This window comes from Cannabis sativa, chromosome 9, assembly GCF_029168945.1.
Source record: "Cannabis sativa cultivar Pink pepper isolate KNU-18-1 chromosome 9, ASM2916894v1, whole genome shotgun sequence".
In the NCBI taxonomy this organism is placed as follows: Eukaryota; Viridiplantae; Streptophyta; class Magnoliopsida; order Rosales; family Cannabaceae; genus Cannabis; species Cannabis sativa.
Genome location: NC_083609.1, coordinates 7,409,735 through 7,428,176, shown reverse-complemented (window position 1 = coordinate 7,428,176; position 18,442 = coordinate 7,409,735).

Below are 18,442 nucleotides of genomic sequence, written 5' to 3'. Positions count from 1 at the left end.
TGTTTATGAATAATTGTTAATTCTAAAACAATTATTAAGATTTTGTTTAATAGAAAGATCTTTTGATTTGATAGGGGTGGAAAAGTTAAGAATAATATACAGTTCAACGATCTTTTATATCTATTGAACTTTTGATTATATTCATAACTCCACATGATCTCTATAACACTAAGAGATGGACCATGATCTCTATATCCCTTAGGGGTGGATCATAATCTCTATACACTGGGTGGACTATACTATTGAAATATGTAGTTCATTTTGAACTCTGGACTATACTCAATACACCACAGTACTCTTTGTCACACATATTTTTAAACATGGATGTAATATAATGAATTAGCAAATTATCATAATATATTCTTAATCTTGATTTATGTTCCAATTAATATATTACTGTTGTAATAGAAATTGATACCAATAAAGTTCTTTGACATTGTATCACACTACCATATTTGAATGGGAGAATTTTAAAATTCTTAACCCATCTTCATTTGGTTGACACTTGTGATAGGAACTTCAGAACACTACTGAGAAAGTAAATCTAACCATTAACTTATCAGAATTATGAGAATAAGATAGTAGAGTTCTTGCATAGTCTATTTGAATGACTTGGGCAAAAAGTTCCTAATCCTCATAAATTTTTTATGGTATCTCTATTGATTACTTAATCTCTAGCAAGTATTTTACACTTCATTTAAAATACTAAGATTGCTATGTTGATGACTTAGTCTTAAAGGAACTTACAGTTTCAGACTAAGATAATATGTCACAACTGTTGTGATAAATCCAACACGCAAGTATACGTATCGTTTTAACAAGTAATACTCAGGTAAGTGAGATCGTTCCCACGAGGACTGTAGCTAAGTACCAATCAATTGAATTCTTGTTTCTATTTGGCAAAATCTATAATAAGGTTGAATAATTAAATAACTAAAAATTAAAAAAGCAGGATAATAATAATAAAAAGTGTAATTAATTATGGATGAATATTTAGGGAAAAGAATCCTGTTGATTTAATTACCCAATTGTTAATGCTAATTACTATTCTCTTTCTCAATGTGAATGACAGATTATAAAAATTAACCTAACTCTTTTCAGATCTCTTAGGTCCTAAATCACATGTTATCTAATCATCTCTGGGATAGATTAACATATAATCAGCATTAAGCAATAATCTAAATGTCACAAAGGCTATGCAAATACTTTCGTTTCACATCAAAACCTAGTTTATCCAATTTTAGCATTCCCAATTCTCACTTTTCAGATTTTGAATTAGGATCATAGAACATGAAGAAGGTGATCAATCTTAAACATGTAATTAAACACAAATATGGATAAATTCACAATCAAGAAAGGAGAAATAGCAATTATCATTAACCAAAACTAATTTCAATCAACATTCATCATCTCCCTAAATAGGAGTTTAGTTCATAAAATCCATAATAACATCCATAATCAAAACTAAAACAGAAATTAACATAGAAACTAAGAGTTTAAGAAAGAACTAGTTGGTGATTGCATTCCGGATCGCCATAATTGCTTCCTTTGCCTCCTTCTTCATCTCTAGGGTTTTATTTCTGCCTCTTTTCCTTCTAAAACATGAGCCCCTTAAATAGAAATTAGGGTTGCTACCTCTTTGAAAAAGTCAAAAACTGCCCAAAAATCTCGTTTTTCGCCTCTAGTCGCGACTACATAAAGTCTAGTCGCGACCATAGGCAAAATACGAAAAAAAACTCGCTGTTTGGCTCCTAGTCGCGACCATGGTCGCGACCATGAAAAAGGGACGCGACCATGGAAAGTGGTGGTCGCGACTACTGGAGCAAAAATTTGACAGCTTCAGCATCTTTCAGTAAAATATGCATAACTTTCACATACAAACTCCAAATGAGTTGATTTAAGATGCGTTGAAAAGAAGAAAAAGAAATCTAAAACTTTTATGTTTTGACTTTTTCCAAAATCGGATTAGAACATAGTCAAATTTAAGCTTGAAGTTTCAGCTTTATTTTCTTGCAGAATTTTCTCTATTCTATAGCTTGTTATTTTCTGAAATTTGATCAATTGATAAATTCCAAGTGTGAAACCTGAAATCAAAGAAAACAAGCGTAATTCTATTCCAAAAAGAATAACAAAGAAGGAAAACAACTATAAAAAGTGACCCAAAATGTAGGCTAAAAATAGCCTAACAACAACAAGATATCCCTCAAAACAATAGTAAGAGGTTAATGTACTTTTATGTATGAATTTAACCAGACTCCTACTGTTGAGTGGGAGCTATCTGAGATGTAATCAAACAAGGAACATTAAGGGGCAGTCAAGAAAGATTTATGAATGTGACCTATGTGTTAGATAATAAGGATGTATATATTAGTAGTCCTTATATCTACACCAACTCATAAAGAATCTGAGATTGTGGTTACTCTGGCGGTAGAGGAGTTATTCTAGAAGAGTGTGAAAACCCATCTATAATAATTCAAGCTCCATCAGTGAAGGTATATAACTTTGTAAATTCGAAATTACCAGAAAGTTATTCAACTGAAGAAAATTCTACATTGTATTGTCTCTATTTCATTCTTTAAAAGATAAGAGACATGTTTTCTATTTATTCAGATGTACTTAATAAGCAGTAAGGATCTCAGTATCCCTTTATGAGTAATGCATATAGTAAAGGATAATGTTTTATGAACATGGTTCAAGAAATTTGGGTTGAGTCAAATATACTACACTTGATCTGAAGATCAAGACAATAGATTGATTGAAATGCACAACTTGTTTTATGTTAGTGCAAGTGGGAATTTTTTGGGATTTTATGCCTTAAATAAAACCCATTACAATCTAATCTGATTTGTTATCAATAAAAGATTAGAAGTCATTTATGTTTACATGCTGTTTTCATGTTTGTGGTTTAAGATATATATATACAAAATCTGTTAAGTCCAGAACATATAGTCATTTACAATTACAGTGATGTCAACACAGTGGAATGTGATTGTGATTACATGATTCGAAAGACAAAGTCTCTGTTTCATCAGTGCATTGGATTTACACTGATGTGATAATCAGCGATGAAGTGTACTTACACTTTGCATAAGTGTTATGTTCTTTCCAGAACATTGGCAATGTATACTAGCTTCGAATATATGGAATATACATTGGACTGGACCGATATTGATCTTGGTTAAGATATTATAATACTTACCGTTGTATCTTTCCAAGTCAATATCACTAGTTGATCTTAGATCAAAAGATCTTAATCCTGATATGCTTAGGTTCAATCTCAGGAGTGCTATTCATGTTCTTTGATTTGTTAGTTAAGCCTACTTTTTGGTCAGGGTGATGCGTACATTTTTAGAACATGATAGTATGATTAAGTGGGAGTGCTAAACATAAATATAGAATCTATAGGTTCTATAGGTATTTAGAAGTTAAATGATGATTTCCTTCGAGCTTGACTAAATAGATGTAAATGGAAGAGCTCTTGTTTCAGTGATTATATTTTAGTTCACTAAAACATCATTTACAGGTAGCTAAGTGTTTTAAGGATCAAAATACATCAAGGGGTGAAACGGTAAATTTATCCCTACTCGGTGTAAATCGTCTATATAGAGGATCTTTGATTATTGAGATTATAACGATGGTTAAATGTGATAGCGTATCTCTATGGTGGAACATATAGAGCATTCTATATGACTGAGAGTGCAATTCCAAGTTCTAAGAGTGGATGCAACAAGGAAATAATAAGTTAGGGAATTTACTTGTTAAATTCTGGTTCAGCTTATTGGAAGCTTAGTAATATAGGCCCATGGTCCCCATTTTAGTTGAGACCATACTGCTTGTAAGACTCAAATAATTGATTTTAATTAATCAATTATAATTCTAAAATTAGACTATGTCTAGTTTATGAATTTTCACTAAGCAAGGGCTAAATTGTGAAGAAAAGAGATTCTAAGTTTTACTTATTAATTGGAAGAGTTTATTATGTCTAATTAATAATTATATTAAATGACAATATTATTTCATAATTTATTTTAGTTATTAAATAATTAGTTTTGGCATTTAAATTGTTAGAATTGGAAAATTGGCGTTTTTGAGCAAATAGAAATGAAAATTGTCAAAATTGCAAAATACCAAGTGGGGCCCATTAACCCTATGGCCGGCCACTTAATGGTGTTTTTTCCAATTAATATTTTCATTATTTTAGTGCCAAGTAATTCCTAACCTAAACCTAGTGGTTACCTATAAATAGATAGTGATGGCTCACACTTAACAGAGATTGAAAATCAGAAACTTTTGCCTTCAGAAAAATTTGAGCCATCTGACTATCCTTCTATAGCCAAACCTCTCTCTCCCTCTTTTCTTCTTCAATTTTTTGAAACCTTGAGTGATAGAGTGAGTGCCCACACACATCAAGTGGTATCTCAATCATAGTCTGGAAGATTGTGAAGAATCCAAACTGAAGAGAAGGACATTCGGGCTCAGATCTTAGTGATACTCTGCGACAGACAGTATACAAGGGTTAGAGATCTGAGTGGAAGTAGACTTATTATTCCGCTGCACCCAATGTAAGGTTTTCTAAACTTTATATGTGTTTAATTCCATTGTTTTAGAATTCATGGTAGGATGTTAATGAAACATACTTGTTAGTAATCTAGATCCTGGTAAAATATTTCCAACAAAAACAAGTTAAAGTAGGATCTGTTGGGTTTTATGCCCTAAATAAAACTCATTTCAATATAATCAGATTTACTTATTAATATAGATCAGAAATAACATTTAATTTTGCATGGTTCACATGATTTATTTCATGATTATATGTACATGATGTATGAATTCATCTGAAACCCTTTTCACATACTTGATCCTGTTTATTGTGCTGTCAACACTTTGGAAAGTAAACATGACTATGTGAATAAAGTTTCCTAGATTTATCAGACACAGGGTTTTACTGATATAATCTACAACAGAGTTTACTTGCATTTGGAGAAATGCTATGTTCTTTCCAGAGCATTGGTTAAAGTAAAGCTCAGGTTGGATGCATGGAGTATGCATCCGAAGGGACCGATATTGAACTTTGACTTAGATTTATTAAACTTACCGTAATATCTATTCAAGTCAATATCGCCTAGTTAATCCTAGATCAAATGATCTTAATCCTGTTATGATTAGGCTCAATCTCAAGAGGGTATTTGTGTTCTTTGATTTGTTAGTTAAGCCTACTTTTAGGTCAGGGTGATACATACATTTTGGGAACACAGTAGTGCAATTGAGTGGGAGCGCTAACATAAACATGGAATCTATAGCTTCTATCTGGCGAATAGTAAGCAAAGGATGATCTCCTTCGAGCTTGACCAAAGGAAAATAAATGGTGGAGTACTCATTTCACATAAGCTAGCTGAAATATCATTTATACGGGGTTAAGTGTTTTAAGGATTGAATACATTGTAGGGTGTAACGGTAATTTAATCCCTTTACAGTGTAGATCATTCATATAGAGGATCATTGATCAAATTAGGATTATAACAATGGATAACTAATGATGTGTCTATATGGTGGAACATATAGAGCATTCTATATAATAAGAGTGCAATTCTAAGTTCTATGCGTGGATTCAACGAAGAATTAATAAGTCAGTGAATCTAGGTAATAAATTCTTGATCTGCTTATTGGAAGCTCGGTTATATAGACCCATGGTCCCCCCACTAGTTGACATAATATTGCTTGTAAGACTCATATAATTGGTTTTGATTAATCAATTATAATTCTCAAATTAGACTATGTCTATTTGTGAATTTTTCACTAAGTAAGGGCGAAATTGTAAAGAAAGAGTTTTAGGGGCATATTTGTTAATTATGATACTTTTTATGGTTCAATTAATAAATATGATAAATGACAATATTATTTAATAATTATTTATAGTTATTAAATAGTTAGAATTGACATTTAAATGGTTGAATTAGAAAATTGGCGTTCTTGAGAAAATCAGATGCAAAAGTGATAAAACTGTAAAATTGCAAAAAGTCAGGCCCATATCCACATTATATAGGGCCGGCCACTTTTGTAGGGTTTTACCTCTGATATTTTCATTATTTTAATGCCAAATAATTCAAACCTAACCCTAGTGGAATGCTATAAATAGATAGTGAAGGCTTCAAGAAATTTACACTTAACTTTCATACTTTTCATTCAGAAAAACCTGAGCCTTCTCTCTCTATACCTGGCCGCCCACTCTCTCTCTCTTTCTTCTTCCTTAAGATTTCGAAATACTTAGTGATTAGAGTAGTGCCCACACACAGCAAGTGATACCTCAATCATAGTGAGGAAGATCGTGAAGAAAGACTTTCAGCAAGAAGGAGTTTCAGCACCAAAGAATTAGAGAAAGAGATCCAGGTTCAGATATTGATAATGCTCTGCTACAGAAAGGAATCAAGGGCTAGATATCTGAACGGAAGGAGTTTTATTATTGCGATGCACCCAATGTAAGGTTTCTCATACTTTATATGTGTTTATTTCATCGTTTTAGAAAGTTCATATTTAGGGTGTTAATCAACATACTTGTGAGTAGATCTAAGATCCTGGTAAAATAATTTCTAACAGGATCCTCTCAATTCTGAATGGCATGCTAGCTAGATGCCAAAAATAGATACATGAAAGTGCACGAGGACTTACAATCCTTACTGAGCCAAAAAGCAAAGGTATAATTGGTGAAAGATGGAGATGATAACACTGGCTTGTTTCATGCTAGTATCAAAGAAAGAAGATGACAAAATAGAATATTAAAAATTGAGCAGCAAGATGGTACAAGAATTGAAGACCCTACAGAGATTAGGGCTGTACATAAATTTTTGTAAATCGTCCAACCCGAACAACCCGCCCAAACCAAACCGAGATAGCCCGATGAAAAATGCAAACCAATAAACCCGACGAAAATATAACCTGCCCAATCTTTATATTGGGCGGGTCGAAAATAATATCAATCCGCCCAATTAACCCGAACTAACCCGACTAACCCGATTAAGAGAGTTTTATATATATATATATGTTTTTTATTATATATAATCTATATATTATATAATTTATATACATATTTATAAAAAATAGAAAGTTCAAACTACTATATTTTTTTATGATGGATGATTTAAACTTTAAATTCAATCTTTATATTTATCTCATTATCACAATAATTAAAATATAACAATTGCATGTGAAAAAAAATAAATATTAGTGCTCGGTTTGGACGGGTTAACCCGACTAAACCGACGAATTCATTGGCGGGTTGAAACTTTTTTTTTCTTAATTGGGTGGGTTGCACTTAGATTTTTGTAAATCGATCTTTAAATTGGGTTAAATAAAATGTAACATAAACTGACCAAACCGACCGACATACACCCCTAGCAGAGATTACCGAGGCATTTGTGAGGTACTATAAAGAGCTGCTGAGGAGTATGATGGAATATAGGAGAACAGTTTTAGCTAGTGTGATGACAATGGGACCTCTGGTGGATGAACAACAAGTTGCAATACTACTGGGAAAGTTCACAAAGGACGAGGTTAAAAAAGCAGTGTTTGAAATACCTAGTATCAAGTCCCTTGGACTAGATGGATTCTCTAGTTATATCTTTCAGAATAACTGAGAATTGGTGGGGAACGATGTATATGAAGTTGTGGAGTCATTCCTACAAACTGGGAGAATCTTAAGGGAGATAAATTTGACTGTCATTACTCTTGTCCCTAAGGTTATATATTGTCCTAATATAGCCAAGGATTTTAACCTATTGCATGTTGTAATGTAATATACAAAGTAGCTACCAAGTTTATTTGTTCAAGGCTCAAGCAGATTTTGCCTAGTCTTCTGAATCAAAGCCAAGGAGGTTTCATTAAGGGGAGGTATATAGCACACAATGTAATGATCTGCGAAAACCTTATTAGCCATTATGGAAGGAAATCTACAAAAGCTAACTGTATGATAAAGCTAGATTTACAAAAAGCATATGACAATATTGCCTGGGATTTTATAGAAGAAATGCTGATAGCTTATAGATTTCTAAGTGAATTCATAAAACTGGTAATGAACTACATCAAAACACCTAGATTCTCTCTTTTGTTCAATGCAACAATGCATGGTTTCTTTGAATCAAAAAGAAGATTAAGACACGGTGATCCCATGTATCCTTTGATTTTTGTGCTTAGTATGGAATACATGTCAAGATTTGAAAAAAAATAGGAACTAAAATAGATTTCATTTTCATGAAAGATGTGGAGAATTGAAGCTCAATCGTTTGTGATTTACAGATGATGTGCTACTGTTTTGCAAGGGAGAATTCAAGAGTGTGTATTACTTGTTGCAGGGACTTAAACTCTTCTCCAACTCTTCTGGTTTGCAGCCAAAGTGGCTATATATTGTGGTATGCAGGAAGAGGAAGTATAGTGAATACTTAATGCATATGGGTTTTGCAGACAGAAAGTTCCTTTCAAATATTCAGGAATTTCTATATGTGCTAAGAGTATTTCAAGACAAGAATGCAATGTGTCGAGAAAGAAAATGACATCTAGAATTAAGACATGGAGCACTAAGAACATGTCTTTTGCAGGGAGAACAGTCATCCCCAATTCAGTTCTGATGACTATTCATGCATATTGGGGCCAAATATTGATTCTTCCAAAGAAGGTGATAAAGGAGATTGAAGCAATATGTAGAGCATTTCTGTGGCAGGGTCAACACTTTCTTCAAGGGTCTGGTTTGGTGGCCTGGGCTTTGGTTTGTCAAACTAAAACAGTTGGAGGAATTGGCATCAAAAGAGTAGCAGAATGGAATAAGGCAGCCATGTTCAAGTATATTTGGGCAGTGGATAGGAAGGAAGAGAACTTATGGTTAAATGGATCCATTGTATACATAAAAGATAAAGACTAGTGGAGCTATAGAGCCCCAGATTAGGGAAGCTGGTTTCGGAAGTAGATTGTTGCTCTTAAAAACTAGGTGAAAAATCTGGTGGACTTGGTGCAACAATCTAAGTACCAGGTTTCCTATGGTTGTAAACTGCTGAGTTCTAAGCTGGACATAGTAAAATGGTGCAATGAGGTTTGGGTTAGACTGAATACTCCAAAACATAGTTTTATAATGTGGATTGTAATGTAGAGGAAACTAAGAGCAAGGGAGAGATTGCATCAATATGGAATTGTTGAGGATCGATGCAAGCTACCTGTTCTGCATTCAGCTTAATTGTTGAGGTGCTAGCATCTATTTTTTTCTTGCTTATTCTCTCATTTGTGCTTAGCAAAAGTGAAGGAATGCTCAACTGGACAGTGCAAACTACATCAGTCACAAGGTTGTTGAGATGGATTGAAAGATCCTAAATGTGGCAAGTTTAGAAAGAAAGTATTAGCTGCAATAATGGCCAGCGTAGTATACCATTTGTGGAAGGCTAGGAATGACAAACTATGCAATTTTGCAAATGAAGATGTGGACAGACTAGTATGTAGGGTTAATGAGGTTGTAAAATAAAGAATTTTTTGTATGTGGCCTAAAAAAGTTAATGTCATAGAGTCGGAGTGGTTTTACTCATTATAAGGTATACAAAATTGGATAGAGATAAATATTAGCTTGCACACTTTGGTGAGGCTATTAGATTGTACAAATTGATTTGGAGTAATGAAATTCATAGCTGATTCATAAAAAAAATGCATCTACATAGTCAATTTTCTTGTTAGTTTTGTGATACTAAATCAGGTATGCGGCGGAATCATTTATAACAATTTTCATCATACTACACCCAAGAATCTTCATATGTACGTATATTAAATCTGAATCAAAAGATGAAATAATATATTTACCTCTTGAAGTGAATCAGGGTATTCTCGAATAGTTGTATCCTATAAAGGTAATGACGAACTCACACCGTGATCTTCCACCACACACAAAGATTAGTGTGGGGTAATTAGGATAAAACTATATAATGTGTTCTTGAATTATCTCAACACATAAGCAAGAGTAATTCTTTTTTTTTTTTTGAGTGAATAATAATGTGATTAAACCTTTTTAAGGTTTCTTAAATTATATATATAAATTTAAACCAATTAAATAATAATAAAGATTTAATTAAATACAATATTTATTATTTTAAATATAAATATTTATATATTTGAATAAATATATGATTTTGTTATAGATATTTATTTTGAATTAGATATTTAGTTTAAACTAAATGTCCAATAATCGATTGATCTCTCAACCACTTGAGAGAATATATCAATCACTTGGAGAGAATCTCTCAACCATTTGAGGGAATAACTCAATATCTATAATTATATTATATAAATTCAACTTTAAATAAATATTTATCTTTTAATTTAATAAATTAATCCAAAAATAAATTCAGTGGAGCCCATCTTATCATATAAGTGTCTATCATTGTGTCATTACTCAGTGGCTAGCTGACTCCACCCTTTTCTTAAATACACAATGGTGATGTCTTTGCCCAGACAACACTTTGTCTTTCTCTAATTTATTTAAATAATAAATTTAAAACAAATTATTTATTACATAATAAATAATCACTATTTTTTCAATTTAAAATAGATTTTCTGAACATCATTAGCTTTATCCATACTCTTGTTAGTGTTGCATGGACCTATAATACTATACTCCAATAAATTTGATTATTTATTAAATTTCATCAGCCAAATAATCTAATTTATTAATTTCATGATTACTCCATTATAAATATGGAATTGAACTCTTAATAATTATAAAATTATATTTACTGGGTTTAAGTACTATTCGTTAATATAATTAATTCCACTCATCTGTCTTCCTACAATTTTTTTTTTTTTGAAACTAAAGTTTTTAACAATTAAAGTTTATCACTTTTGCTATCACTTTTTTCCCGACTAAAAGATTATATATTTTTGTAACAAACAATGTTATTTTTGAAATATATTTGTGAAGAACATGATTATGAACACAATGAATTCCATATAAAGTTCAATTTATTATTTGAAAAATCAAAACATTCAAATTTATTTTACAATCACACAAATAAATATAAAATATTAGATTACATCATATAAATGTTCTAATCTTCCTAAAAACAACTAATTTTTTACAGAAAAAAAATCTTTGAAAAATCAATAGCATAACAAGGTTCGATACTGTTAATTCCATTTTTGGCATATTTAATTGACAAAAATATTTTATTATTCATTGTATATTTTCGGCTGGTATACATTAATATGGTTTCCTATTTGGTGTATTCAAACTTGAAAGGAAAGTTGTCTAGCTTTCCTATTTTTGGAAAAAAGGTAAAAATGGTAAGTTTGGTTACCCATTTCGTTTTTATCTAACCAGCTGTGTTATTCTGATCTTGTGTTGAGTTTCCCATTTTCTAAGATCAGGTTTCTTGAAGAGAAAACCGGAGCTAGACTTTCCTTTTCTATAAAAGGAAAGTTGTAGTAACTGCCCACGATTCTGTAGGTACAGAAACGAAAATTCCTGGACTGATTGAAGAAATATTTTAGGGAAGTTTCTAGTGGGTTGAGGTCTTGTTCAGACCGAATGTAAGCTGTCTATGAGATGTATATTCATTATAAATACATCCTATAGCTGCTAGGTTTTGTATCTCTTTCATACACTTAGAATTGCTTTCATATCTTAAGGAAAGAGTGTCTTTGTTTAGTACCTCTCTTGGTACCTCTCTTGTATCTTTGAATTTCATTCATATCTTTAGAAAAGAGAGTCTTTGATTTGTAGAGGAGAGTTGTTCTACTCTTACTCTGTTTATTTGTTGCTTGTATTGTCTTGAGTCTGTATTCAAGTCTACAACGAAGAAGAACATCAGTGCACCTTCGGGAGAAGGGTATTTACAAGCTTTCGGGAGATTGCTTTTGAAGTCTTGCATCGGGAGGATACAAGCACACAACCTTCGGGAGATGGTTGTATAGGCTTTCGGGAGATAGCCTTTAAGCCTTGAATCGGGAGGATTCAAGCACTCTTCAAGGTGATCGAAGGGAGTTCGAGCACTTGGAGTTTTATCAAGATTCGGTTAGTAGGTGGAATACATCAAGCTTGCGGCATACAATAAGAGGGAGTCTATTTATGCATAAGTCAATTACTTTGTATTTTTGATACCGATCTAATGAATCTTATCTCTGGGCGTGGCCCCGTGGACTAGTAACAATCTGAAAGGATTGTTGAAACCACGTACAAAAATCTTGTGTGTTTTTACTTTTATGCACTTTGTTTGTTTTTACGGGTTTCTCTGGAGTTACAGAGTTGCATTCGTAACTACGGAAAAGCATTTCGATACCGGTTTATTATTCTGCATTTAATTAATCATTTAATTAAATAATCAAACTGGGAATATTAAAATACGGAATTTCAATTGGTATCAGAGCAAGTCACTAAATTCTTAGTGAGATCTTGAGGTTATTCCGTTTAACTTGTTTTGTGTGAGATGTCTTTGTTTGCAGAAGGAAGTTCCATCTCTAGACCTCCTCTATTGAATGAGTCGAATTATCCTTATTGGAAGGTCAGGATGAGAGCTTTCATCAAATCGCAAGATGAGAAAGCATGGAGAGCTATTCTTACGGAGTTGGTCTCAACCTGCGAAAATGATGAAAAAGGTAATACTCGGGTAAAATCAACTCGGTTTGACCACCGAAGATGAAAAACTATCTGTTATAATAATAAGGCTTTACATGCTATTTTTAATGGTGTTGGTGAAGGTTTTATTAAATTAATATCATCTTGTGAATCCGCAAAAGAAGCATGGGAAATCCTTCAAATTCAATTTGGAAAGTGTACTGCTGATGTAAAAAGATCACGATTTACCATGCTTCAAACTAGATTTGATGAATTGAGAATGTCAGATACTGAAACTTTAAATGATTTCTATGAAAGATTATCTGACATCTCTAATGAGTTTTTTGCCTTGGGAGAAAAACTAGATGAATCTGTCTTGGTTCGAAAAATTGTTCGAGTTCTTCCTGACAGGTTTGATACAAAATTGCTTGCAATGGAAGAGGCGAAAGATTTTGGCAAAATGAAGGTTGAGGAACTCATGGGATCTTTAAGAACCTTTGAGTTGAATCAACAAATCAAGAAAAAGAGTAAGCAAAATCTCTCGAATGAGAAAAGCAAAGGTATTGCCTTTAATGCTTCTGAAAATATTGTTTCTGATGATGAAAATGATGATGAAATGGTTCTATTGGCAAAAAATTTCCAAAAATTCTTGAAATCTGGTGGAAATAAAAAGTTCTTTTCAAAGAACCCAAAAGGTAACATTTCTGGTAACATTCCCTCTAAACCTTTTCCATCTAACAATAAAAAAGGTATTAAATGCAGAGAATGTGAAGGTTTTGGTCACACTCAATCTGAATGTGCTAATACCTTAAAGAAAAATAAAAAGGGATTGAATGTTACTTGGAGTGATGATTCTGAGAGTAGTGAGGATGAAAAAGAAAAAGTTGTCCTAACAAGTGTTTTGTCAAGAAATTTGCAGGAAAAAGGAAAAAGCATTTGCTTGAACAATATCCTGATCAATGACAACAAGGAAGAATCCAGATCCGAATCAGATGAGTCAGAAATTGATTCCATGATTGAATCCTACAAGGTAATGTTTGGTAAGTGGTTGGAAACTAGTGCTGAAAATCGCTCCCTGGTTAAAGATAATAAAATTTTGTGTAACAACATTAATGAGTTGGAAGATAAACTCAAATGTTGTGAATCTGAATTGTCTTTAAAAGAGTCAAAAATTATTTCTTTAACCAAGGAAATTGATAACATTAAAAAGAATGTTAAAATGTTAAATCCAGGTTCCACCATCTTTGAAAAAATTCAAAAATCTGGCCAAACCAATCATGCTGGGCTGGGTTATGTTCCAAATCAACCTGTGTCTAATACCACTAATAGTTTTGTTTCTGGAAGAACTGTTTCTACCTCGCAGGTTTCTGTCTCGACAGCAAAGCACTCTGTTGTTACAGAAAAGAAGCAGCACGGTAAGTTTGACAACTTCAAAGGGAAAGGAAGACGTTTCATTCCTATTTGCCATTTTTGTGGAGTAAAAGGTCACATTCGACGTAAATGCATAACCATGCATAACATGTTTAAATCTAATTACATTGGAAATAAACATGTTTTACAAAAACAAAAATGGGTTGTCAAAAACAAATGCTTGGTAGGTTCTACTTGTTTTAAAACTGTTGCTTCTAACATGTGGTATTTTGATAGTGGTTGTTCCAAACACATGACAGGTGAAAAAGAATTTCTTGTGAACATAAGACCAATGCACTGTGGAGAAGTTACATTTGGTAACGGTCTTACTGGTAAAGTCATAGGAATGGGAACTCTCAAGTTCGAAGGGCTTCCTAAACTAAAGAATGTCATGTTGGTTGAAGGACTAAAAGCTAATCTACTTAGCATTAGTCAGATTTGTGATCGTGGTTATATCGTGAGCTTTGATAGCAATCATTGCTATGTATATAATATTCTTGATGAAATTGTGTTACAAGGGCTGCGATCTAGTGATAATTGTTATACTCTCACTACGCATGCCACTTGTCATTCTGTCATTGAAAATGTTACTGACCTATGGCATGAAAAACTTGGTCACATTCACTTTAAAAATCTGAAAAAATTATCTGTTTCAGGGATTGTTCGAGGATTACCTAAATTAGGTAAAGAGTCATTGGGAAAATGTGGTCCATGCCGATTAGGTAAGCAATCGAAAATTTCTCACAAGAGTGTCCCGGATGTGAATACTTCCGAGTTCTCGAACTCTTGCACATGGACTTAATGGGTCCAATCCAGGTAGAAAGCTTAAATGGTAAAAGATATATTTTTGTTTGTGTTGATGATTTTTCTCGATTCTCATGGGTGGATTTTTTGAGAGAAAAATCTGATACTTTTGAAGCTTTCCAAACTCTGTGTTTGAAATTACGAGTTGAAAAAGATTGTAACATTGGTAAAATTGTTAGGATTAGGAGTGATCATGGTAAGGAATTTGAAAATACCGTATATGATGAATTTTGTAAAGCTAACGGTATTTCTCATGAATTTTCTGCTCCTAAAACTCCTCCACAAAATGGAGTGGTTGAAAGAAAGAATCGTACTCTAGCAGAAATGGATAGAGTAATGTTGAATAGCAAGAAGCTCACAAAGCGCCTTTGGGCCGAAGCCATTAACACCTTGCTTGCTATACCATCAACGAGTATTCTTGCGCCCTGTACTCACAAAACACCATATGAAATCTGGAAAGGTAAGAAACCAAATGTAAGTCACTTTCATGTGTTCGGATGTAAGTGTTATATTTTACGAGATCGTGATTACATTGGTAAATTTGATTCTAAAAGTGATGAAGGTGTTTTCTTAGGATATTCCACAAATAGTAGGGCATATCGTGTGTATAACATGAGAACCCAAACTGTTATGGAATCTGCTAATGTTGTTGTTGATGATCTAAAAGATTTTTACGAGTTTTCCACGGAAGAACGATTGAAGATTTGCTTGAAAAACCTAGCTGCTCGAGGAAAAGGAACCCGACGAAGCTTCGAAGCGATCGTCGAGGTTACCGTGCGGTGAATCTGTTGCTACGGAAAATCCAACAACAAAAGAATCCGAGTATCCTTTAAATTCAATCAACTCGATCCAATTCGAGGGAACCATCCTCCGTGGTTAAAAAGAATCATCCTTCAGATCTCATCCTTGGAAACTTGGATGAGAGCATGGTTACAAGAAGAAAATATGCCAATATAATTCAATTTTTATGTTTTATTTCTTCTTTAGAACCTAAATCTGTAAAAGAAGCTTTAATGGATGAAGATTGGTTTTTAGCTATGCAGGATGAGCTTCATCAGTTTGTTCGAAACAAAGTCTGGAAAATGATTCCAAGACCACCGTTTGTGAACATCATTGGAACCAAGTGGATCTTCAAAAATAAGAGTGATGAGTTTGGCACTATCATTTGAAACAAGGCAAGGTTGGTTGCCCAAGGATACACTCAAGTTGAGGGTGTTGACTTTGATGAAACATTTGTTCCAGTAGCTAGACTGGAATCGATCAGGTTACTTCTTTCCATAGCTTGCATTCTTGGTATTAAATTGTATCAAATGGATGTCAAATCCGCCTTTTTGAATGGGCTGTTAAAAGAAGAAGTGTATGTGGAACAACCTAAAGGGTTTGAGGATCCACATTTTCCTGATCATGTTTATAAGTTAGACAAGGCTTTGTATGGTCTAAAACAAGCACCACGTGCTTGGTATGAGCGTCTAACTGAATTCTTGCTTTCTCATGATTACAAGAGAGGAAATGTTGATAAAACACTTTTCATCAAAAACATTAATTCTGATGTGATTGTTGCTCAAATATATGTTGATGATATTGTGTTTGGATCTACTTCTAACTCTGAAGTGCAGGTTTTTGTTTCCCAAATGCAAAAGGAGTTCGAAATGAGTATGGTAGGTGAACTCACTTATTTTCTCGGTCTTCAAGTGAAGCAATCAGATGAGGGAACTTTTGTCACTCAAAGTAAGTATGCGAAGAATTTGGTGAAAAAATTTGGCCTTGAAAAAGCCAAACATACCAACACTCCCATGAGCACAACTTTGAAATTAAGCAAAGATGAACAAGGAGTAAAGGTAGATCAAACTCTGTATCGAAGTATGATAGGAAGTTTGCTTTATCTTACTGCTAGTCGTCCACGATATTTGCTATAGTGTTGGTGTTTGTGCTCGTTATCAGGCTAATCCCATGGAATCCCATCTTTCTGCTGTGAAAAGAATCATTCGCTATGTAAATAGCACTATTGATTTTGGGATTTGGTTTTCAAAAGACACTAATTCTAACCTTGTTTGCTTTAGTGATGCTGATTGGGCAGGTAATGCTGATGATAGAAAAAGTACTAGTGGTGGATGTTTCTATCTTGGAAACAATTTGGTTTCATGGCATAGCAAGAAGCAAAACTCAATCTCTCGTCCACAAGCAGTAGGCTGAGTACATTGCTGCGGGTAGTTGTTGTACCCAATTGTTATGGATGAAACAAATGATGGCAGATTATGGGTTTGATTTGAAAACTTTAACCATTTTTTGTGATAACACTAGTGCTATAAACATTTCTAAGAATCCTGTTCAACACTCTCGCACTAAGCACATAGACATTCGTCATCACTTTATTAGAGAGCTTGTGGAAAATAAAATTCTTGTCTTAGAATATGTTGAAACTAGCAAACAAATTGCAGATATTTTTACTAAAGCTCTTGACTCGGTCCGATTTATTTCTCTAAGGAAATCCTTAGGGGTTTGTACTGTTTAATGCTTTTATTTTACCATAATCCTTGATATTTGAGTTGTCTTAGAGTTCATAATGTCTTGTCTTTGTCCTAGAAGAAAATTTCAACCTTATAAGAATTTCGATCCACTATTTTATTGCTAATGTTGTAATATTATGACGTCATACAGGTTTGTCAGGAAAATTGTCCACTCCTCACAGGAATATTCAGGTTCATCAAACAGTGTTATGTAAGCTACCATTTTCGAATTTTGTTGTTCAAAAAACTGTGTATTCAAGCTCCATTGGATGAATAGAGCTACCTATCTCAATGTGTGAAAGCCATCTCTGAGTAAGTTGGAACTATGTAATTGGGAGTTATGTAGAAGATACGCTACCATTGAAAAGGGCTACCATTGAGGTAGTGTGACAAATGTTCTCCTATGGGTACAATTTATCAGAAAAAGTCTTTTTGACAAATTGGGCAATGTTCCCTGCTTACACTTTCACACACTAATGCTTGACACAGTTTGTGGTAAAATTAGTTTATTCTCGAAAATGGTGTTATAAAGCTATTACATACTGTTTGATGTGCTTTAATATTCTTGGTGATGGAGTCAATTTTTCCTGTGAACCGGTATGACCTCATTCTATTACTTCATTAGTTTGATAAAATAATTTCTGATTATTCTTATGAGTTTGATTTTTTCATCAGGGACAAAGACAAATGGACATTGTGCATTCTAGTTGCAAAAATATCAAGGTTATTTTATTTTTCTGTCTTTTAATCAAAAAAAAAAAAAAAAATAATAAAAAAAAAAGGTTCGTGATCGAGTTGTCAAGTGAGCTTTGTTAAAAATTTTTGTTATTTTTTTTTTTTGTTTCATTATATTCTTAGACACAATTTTTGCTCTTAAGTGGTGATTAGTGCTTTTGTGTCTTGGTGTGTTCTCTTGTTCCTTATTTGCAATTTTTTTCTTTGGGGGGCATTTTCTGAAAAAATAAAAGAAAAAGGGGGGCATATTTTTTTTTTCGAATCCTTGTATATTTTTTTTTTCTTTTATTTTTTATTTTATGGAAACATGTTTTAATTGTATTTATTTATTTAGATTGTTTCCTTTATTTGTGGAGATTTGGTCTTTTTGGTGTATATAGGAAACTTGTTCTTAAATAATTAATTTTATTTT